General features: G+C 58.4%; 2 pseudogenes; both read left to right on the top strand.

The window, feature by feature from the left end:
• Nucleotides 1-868: 868 nt before the first annotated feature.
• On the top strand, nucleotides 869-3,995 carry LOC128937509 (PHD finger protein 7-like; annotated as a pseudogene).
• Nucleotides 3,996-5,391: 1,396 nt separating this feature from the next.
• LOC128937508 (PHD finger protein 7-like) lies at nucleotides 5,392-6,965 on the top strand (annotated as a pseudogene).
• Nucleotides 6,966-8,610: the final 1,645 nt, after the last annotated feature.

Genomic DNA, 8,610 nt, shown 5'->3' with positions numbered 1-8,610 from the left:
GCTAAAACGCATCTCTCTCTTCACTCAGGCTTGGAAGACAACAGTCAGGAGGAGAAATGCCAGCAGGGCAGCGCAAGAGACGCTCCGGCCGCTTGCCAACAAACTCTCCTAGATCCAAGAGGGCACGGCCAGAAACTGTCCCCAAGGAAAAAGGTAAGAGCAGAAGCACCCCACAGCTCCCTGGCACTGGCTCAGGGCCTTCTGGGGTAGTCAGTGAGGAGCCAAGAACCAGGCCAGGCCCGGCCCAGGCAGGAGCTCCCACACTGGGTGGGGACCTGGGCACGTGATGGGGCAGCCACGCCTGACCTGCTCTGCCTTTCAGCCAGCAGAGCAAAGACTCTGCAGGGCCCTGGGGCTGATCCTGCATGGACACTTGCCCAGCCCCACAGACCTGCTCATGCCCGGGGCACTTGCTCTGTCTCTGCAGCCTGCATGCTGTGCCACCACACCCAGGACAACGAACTCTGTGGGGACAAGAGAATGAAGTTCAAGCTCTGTGTCCACACCTACTGCCAGGTGAATTCTCTTGAGACTCCCTCCAGCTTTCAGCCCACAAGGGCCCTGCCTCCCTGACCTAACAAGCTCCCGGCCTTCCCTGCCTTGCAGATCCTCGCCACTGGGCTTTACCCACGCGAGGACACTGGACACTTTCTCGTTGGGGACACCAGGCGCATCATCAGGGCAGCAGCCAAGAAGGTGGGCATGACCTGGCAGGAGGAGCAGGCAGCTTTGCACCAGGAGAGGCTTGGCCACCTCCTCCTGCTCCCCAGCAAAGAAGCCCCAGGCCTGGCACTTGCAGGGGCCTCGTGCGCACGTGGCTCTGGGGACTCTGACCTGGCTCTGCCCACATCCCACTCACTGTCTGGAGATGCAAACAGACCAAAAAGCTCCAGTCCTGACATTCATGGGGCTGCTGTGCTCTTTCCAGAGCTGTTTCATCTGCTGCAAGATGGGGGCCACCATCACCTGCTGCCAGACGGGCTGCGACCGCACCTTCCACCTGCCCTGTGCCCCAGACGGACAATGTGTCACCCAGTACTTCGGGGCCTACAGGTAAGGGCTGCCCACCCTCGCCCTCGGAACCCCTGCATTTCTCTCCAAGCCCTTTACATTCCAGTGAATGCATAAGGCGAGAACCCATGGTTGCCAGCAACGTGCCCCACACAGGGACAGAACCCATACAGGGGCTGGGGCTCCCTCACACCTCCTGAACCCACACTGCCAGCACAGCCCAAGGGCTCTGCCCTTCACCCTTCCCTCACCCATCTCCTCCATCCTCCTCACAGGTCCTTCTGCTGGGAGCACCGCCCACAGCAGGCACTGCGGCCACGTCCAAGCCAGGACAACACCTGCACCATCTGCCTGGACACGGTGGAAGACAACATCTCCTACATAACCATGGCGTGTCCCGCGTGCCAAGACGCCCGCTTCCACCGGCACTGCATCCAGAGACTGGCTCTGCACGCTGGCATTGACTTCCGATGCCCGCGTTGCCTCAAACAAGAGCCGTTCATGACGGAAATGCTCACCATGGGGATCCGACTCTCTAAGAGGTTGGCTTTTCTCCTCCCAGCTCACAAGGCACCAGGCACAAGCACAGTGCCCGCCTAGGGACTGCCCTGCCAGGCCTGCCCACCCTCTGGCCTGTCCCTCTTGCCCTCAGCTCCAACCAGTCCCTGCAAATGGGACAGGCAAAGGAGCAGTGACTGCGGCCACCTGCCTCATGTGGGCTCAGCTCTTTCCCTTCCTTCTCTGGCAGACCCCCATCATGGCAGAGTGACCCAGACGTCGGACCCTCAGATCAGAGGCACGGCCGCTGCGATGCCACAACGTGCCTTTGTCCAGGAGGCAGGGAGCACTCGCAGGCACACGGGTAAGCTGCCAAAGCAGCAATGCAGCGATCTGAGGAGGATCTGTATCCCCACAAGCACAGGGATGTAGAATTACGCACAAGGGCTCTGCCAGGCACTCCCTGCCCTGACACTTTCTCCTCACCACCTCCTTGCTCCTCCAGACCCTGGCAACTGCGGCTCTGCAGCTCCTGCGCTGCTGAGGGCATCCACCGACTCTGCTCCTCTTTGGGGAACAGCACCTGCTCCTGGGAGTGCAGCACCTGTGCTGCCACCGACACTGGTAGGCAACAAAGCTTTCAGCACTATGCAATCCACACAGGGACCACAATGGGCCTGGCACCAGGGCCCTCGGCACACAGCTTGGCTCCTGGAAAGGGCGGGATACCACAGCGGCCTCTCCTGCCTGCCGCCTGGGGACTGTCCTGACAACCTTCCTTCTGCCTGCCCCTCTTTGCAGGTTCCACTGGCAAATCAGACCTTGTGGGCCCCAAAACCTCAAGCACAGAACTGCTGACTCTGTCCCAGGACACGGTGCTCCTCAAGAGCAGCTGCTCCATCAGCCCTCAGCAGGCCTTAAAGCAGTGCCACACTGAGGAAGAAATAAAGTCAGGGGCAATGCACAGCCCTCCTGCAGAACCCTGCAGGATCCAGGATGGGCCAGCCCACAGTGCTGACACCTGCAAACCCAGCACTCCCAACCAGGCAGCACCACAGCTCTCCCAGGGCAAGTGCCTGGCCAAGACCACCAGCTCTTCCTCTTGCCCTCGGTGTGCCTTCAAACGTGGCTATCCGAAGAAAGACAGTGCCTCAGCGGTATCATACGGCCCACCCGCAAAACGCCGCAGGATTGACACTGGGCCAGCCCACAGTGCTGACACCTGCAAGCCCAGCACTTCCAGCCAGGTAGCATCACAGCTCTCCCAGGGCAAGTGTTCCGCCAACACCGCCAGCTCTTCCTCTTGCCCTCGGTGTGCCTTCAAACGTGGCTATCCAAAGAAAGACAGTGCCTCAGTGGTGTCATACGGCCCACCAGCAAAACGGCGCAGGATTGACACTGGGCCAGCCCAGAGTGCTGATGAAAGCAGCCCCAGCACTTCCACACAGGCAGCGCTGGGGCTGTCTGAGGGCACTTTGGCTGCCAACAGTCCAGCACCACGGCCACAACGTCCATACAGGCCTCCATGGATCTTCCACGGATCCACGATGGACATCCGCTCCCAGCCTGGGCCCATTCGCATGAGACACGTCTGGCAGCAACAACGGCGGGCAAAAAAACCCTACAGCCGGCCACAATTACACAGCAGCACCAAATGTCAGCCTGCCCACACCCCCATCACCCTCACCCATCAAAGACACATAATCAAATAATATAAATAGATAAAGAAAGAAAGATAGATAGATAGTTTAGATAGATAGATAGATAGATAGATAGATAGATAGATAGACAGATAGGTCCATACATACATACATCCATACATTGATACATAAATACATAGACGGATAGACATACACAAAAAATAAAGTTTTTTTACACTATGAGAACGCATATGTATTTCCCAGTAATTTTCTTCAAACTTCCTTCAAGCTTCTCTCACTCTAACGAACACAGATCTACGTCCCCAGGGTTGACAGCACATTCCTGTGGGAGGAGGGGAAAGGGAAGATGGGGCAGAGGCGCCCTGGGAGGATTCTACCGTATCAACATCAATCACCTCTTGTCCACTCCCTCCCTTCTGGAATATTCCCTCTTCCTCACTCCCCCACCGGACTCTGTAAGCACACCACCCTCTCCCCACATCCTCATAGGTGCACCCACCATCACCCAACCTTGTCCTCTCCTCCGAGCCCTCTACCCACTGCTTGATTTGTACCTCGACCCTGCCTACACTTTCCCCTTTATAAACCCCCTGCCATCCCGCTTCGGCCCACCAGCTCACCCCTGACACCAGCTCGCTTCAACTGCACTTGTAGTCCTGATTCCCTCCCTCCTTGGACCCTCGGGCTTCCCCCAAATAAACCCAGTTGCATTTGCCCCAGTGCCTCGGGTCCTCCTTCGCCCTGGTCCCGCCATCCATATCCATCCGCGACTGTGCTCACGGTGGACGGCGAGGAGCCGCTCCTCCAGCACCCACCAAGGAGTGACCTGCCCGCACCCACACAGGAGTTCCCTTGCCGGGGGAACCATCCCGCACCCAGCAGACTTGGTGTCAGCTCTGGCCTCTCCCTGCCATCCGGGGATCTGCTGTCCCACCTGTGTCCCCTGCCAGCAGATGTTGCCACCAGCCTGCTCCCTGGAGAGCTGGGGCTCAGCAGCACGACAGGCCGCACCACCCCTGCTCAACCATGCCTCCCACAGCCCTGGCTCACCCACATTCATTTGGTCACAAATACAAAATTTACTCCCAGCAGAAGTTAATCCCATCCCTTCCAAAGAAGCCACTACTGCAACATCACCACTTGGGATGGGCACGGCACCACCATCGCCCATCACCACACATCAGTGCTGCCCATGTCACAGTGGCCCAGTGACATCATCACCCTGGCCTAAGCCACAAATAACGCCTGCACATCAACACCACCCTCAGAGTCGAGGAGAGGTCGTGGAGAAGGAGCTTGCCTGAGGCTGCTCAGGCACCAGGGTAAGTCAGAGGCTTCTGCTGCCTCTGACACAGCTCACACACATCTCTCCCCTGACTTAGGAGTAGTGCAGCGTGTGAAGAGGAGAAATGCCAGCAGGCCAGCGCAAGAGACGCTCCGGCCGCTCACCATCAACCTCCTCAGGATCCAAGAGGGCACGGCCAGAAACTCTCCCCAAGGAAAAAGGTAAGAGCAGAAGCCTCCCTCCCCACAGCTCCCTGGCACTGGCACAGGGCGTTGCAAGGAAGTCAGTGAGGAGCCAAGAACCAGGCCAGGCCCAGGCAGGAGCTCCCACACTGGGCTGAGCTCTGGGCACTTGCTGGGGCAGCCACGCCTGACCTGCTCTGCCCTTCAGCCAGCAGAGCAAAGACTCTGCAGGGCCCTGGGGCTGATCCTGCATGGACACTTGCCCAGCCCCACAGACCTGCTCATGCCCGGGGCACTTGCTCTGTCTCTGCAGCCTGCATGCTGTGCCACCACACCCAGGACAACGAACTCTGTGGGGACAAGAGAATGAAGTTCAAGCTCTGTGTCCACACCTACTGCCAGGTGAATTCTCTTGAGACTCCCTCCAGCTTTCAGCCCACAAGGGCCCTGCCTCCCTGACCTAACAAGCTCTCGGCCTTCCCTGCCTTGCAGATCCTCGCCACTGGGCTTTACCCACGCGAGGACACTGGACACTTTCTCGTTGGGGACACCAGGCGCATCATCAGGGCAGCAGCCAAGAAGGTGGGCATGACCTGGCAGGAGGAGCAGGCAGCTTTGCACCAGGAGAGGCTTGGCCACCTCCTCCTGCTCCCCAGCAAAGAAGCCCCAGGCCTGGCTCTTGCAGGGGCCTCGTGCGCACGTGGCTCTGGGGACTCTGACCTGGCTCTGCCCACATCCCACTCACTGTCTGGAGATGCAAACAGACCAAAAAGCTCCAGTCCTGACATTCATGGGGCTGCTGTGCTCTTTCCAGACCTGTTTCATCTGCTGCAAGATGGGGGCCACCATCACCTGCTGCCAGACGGGCTGCGACCGCACCTTCCACCTGCCCTGTGCCCCAGACGGACAATGTGTCACCCAGTACTTCGGGGCCTACAGGTAAGGGCTGCCCACCCTCACCCTCAGAACCCCTGCATTTCTCTCCAAGCCCTTTACATTTGATTGAAAGCAAAAGGCGGGAACCCATGGTTGCCAGCAACATGCCACACACAGGGACAGAACCCACACAGGGGCTGGGGCTCCCTCACACCTCCTGAACCCACACTGCCAGCACAGCCCAAGGGCTCTGCACTTCACCCTTCCCTCACCCATCTCCTCCATCTTCCTCACAGGTCCTTCTGCTGGGAGCACCGCCCACAGCAGGCACTGCGGCCACGTTCAAGCCAGGACAACACCTGCACCATCTGCCTGGACACGGTGGAAGACAACATCTCCTACATAACCATGGCGTGTCCCGCGTGCCAAGACGCCCGCTTCCACCGGCACTGCATCCAGAGACTGGCTCTGCACGCTGGCATTGACTTCCGATGCCCGCGTTGCCTCAAACAAGAGCCGTTCATGACGGAAATGCTCACCATGGGGATCCGACTCTCTAAGAGGTTGGCTTTTCTCCTCCCAGCTCACAAGGCACCAGGCACAAGCACAGTGCCCGCCTAGGGACTGCCCTGCCGGGCCTGCCCACCCTCTGGCCTGTCCCTCTTGCCCTCAGCTCCAACCAGTCCCTGCAAATGGGACAGGCAAAGGAGCAGTGACTGCGGCCACCTGCCTCATGTGGGCTCAGCTCTTTCCCTCCCTTCTCTGGCAGACCCCCATCATGGCAGAGTGACCCAGAGGTCGGACCCTCAGATCAGAGGCACGGCCGCTGCGATGCCACAAGGTGCCTTTGTCCAGGAGGCAGGGAGCACTCGCAGGCACACGGGTAAGCTGCCAAAGCAGCAATGCAGCGATCTGAGGGGGATCTGGCTCCCCACAAGCACAGGGATGTAGAATTACGCACAAGGGCTCTGCCAGGCACTCCCTGCCCTGACACTTTGTCCTCACCACCTCCTTCCTCCTCCAGACCCTGGCAACTGCGCCTCTGCAGCTCCTGTGCTGCTGAGGGCATCCACCGACTCTGCTCCTCTTTGGGGAACAGCACCTGCTCCTGGGAGTGCAGCACCTGTGCTGCCACCAACACTGGTAGGCAACAAAGCTTTCAGCACTATGCAATCCACACAGGGACTACAACGGGCCTGGCACCAGGGCCTTTGTCACACGGCTTGGCTCCTGGAAAGGGCGGGATACCACAGCGGCCTCTCCTGCCTGCAGCCTGGGGACTGTCCTTACAACCTTGCTGCTGCCCCTCTTTGCAGGTTCCACTGGCAAATCAGACCTTGTGGGCCCCAAAACCTCAAGCACAGAACTGCTGACTCTGTCCCAGGACACGGTGCTCCTCAAGAGCAGCTGCTCCATCAGCCCTCAGCAGGCCTTAAAGCAGTGCCACACTGAGGAAGAAATACAGTCAGGGGCAACGCACAGCCCTCCTGCAGAAGCCTGCAGGATCCAGGATGGGCCAGCCCACAGTGCTGACACCTGCACACCCAGCACTCCCAACCAGGCAGCACCACAGCTCTACCAGGGCAAGTGCCTGGCCAAGACCACCGGCTCTTCCTCTTGCCCTCGGTGTGCCTTCAAACGTGGCTATCCGAAGAAAGACAGTGCCTCAGTGGTGTCATACGGCCCACCCGCAAAACGCCGCAGGATTGACACTGGGCCAGCCCAGAGTGCTGACACCTGCACACCCAGCACTTCCAGCCAGGTAGCATCACAGCTCTCCCAGGGCAAGTGCCTGGCCAAGACCACCAGCTCTTCCTCTTGCCCTCGGTGTGCCTTCAAACGTGGCTATCCAAAGAAAGACAGTGCCTCAGTGGTGTCATACGGCCCACCAGCAAAACGCCGCAGGATTGACACTGGGCCAGCCCAGAGTGCTGATGAAAGCAGCCCCAGCACTTCCACACAGGCAGCGCTGGGGCTGTCTGAGGGCACTTTGGCTGCCAACAGTCCAGCACCACGGCCACAACGTCCATACAGGCCTCCATGGATCTTCCACGGATCCACGATGGACAACCGCTCCCAGCCTGGGCCCATTCGCATGAGACACGTCTGGCAGCAACAACGGCGGGCAAAAAAACCCTACAGCCGGCCACAATTACACAGCAGCACCAAATGTCAGCCTGCCCACACCCCCATCACCCTCACCCATCAAAGACACATAATCAAATAATATAAATAGATAAAGAAAGAAAGATAGATAGATAGTTTAGATAGATAGATAGATAGATAGATAGATAGATAGATAGATAGACAGATAGGTCCATACATACATACATCCATACATTGATACATAAATACATAGACGGATAGACATACACAAAAAATAAAGTTTTTTTACACTATGAGAACGCATATGTATTTCCCAGTAATTTTCTTCAAACTTCCTTCAAGCTTCTCTCACTCTAACCAACACGGATCTACGTCCCCAGGGTTGACAGCACATTCCTGTGGGAGGAGGGGAAAGGGAAGATGGGGCAGAGGCGCCCTGGGAGGATTCTACCGTATCAACATCAATCACCTCTTGTCCACTCCCTCCCTTCTGGAATATTCCCTCTTCCTCACTCCCCCACCGGACTCTGTAAGCACACCACCCTCTCCCCACATCCTCATAGGTGCACCCACCATCACCCAACCTTGTCCTCTCCTCCGAGCCCTCTACCCACTGCTTGATTTGTACCTCGACCCTGCCTACACTTTCCCCTTTATAAACCCCCTGCCATCCCGCTTCGGCCCACCAGCTCACCCCTGACACCAGCTCGCTTCAACTGCACTTGTAGTCCTGATTCCCTCCCTCCTTGGACCCTCGGGCTTCCCCCAAATAAACCCAGTTGCATTTGCCCCAGTGCCTCGGGTCCTCCTTCGCCCTGGTCCCGCCATCCATATCCATCCGCGACTGTGCTCACGGTGGACGGCGAGGAGCCGCTCCTCCAGCACCCACCAAGGAGTGACCTGCCCGCACCCACACAGGAGTTCCCTTGCCGGGGGAACCATCCCGCACCCAGCAGACTTGGTGTCAGCTCTGGCCTCTCCCTGCCATCCG

Source organism: Melozone crissalis, unplaced genomic scaffold, assembly GCF_028551555.1.
Source record: "Melozone crissalis strain CALT ecotype California unplaced genomic scaffold, PUWL_Pcris_2 ptg000019l_1, whole genome shotgun sequence".
Classification (NCBI taxonomy): domain Eukaryota; kingdom Metazoa; phylum Chordata; class Aves; order Passeriformes; family Passerellidae; genus Melozone; species Melozone crissalis.
This window is presented reverse-complemented; position numbering and strand designations above follow the sequence as displayed.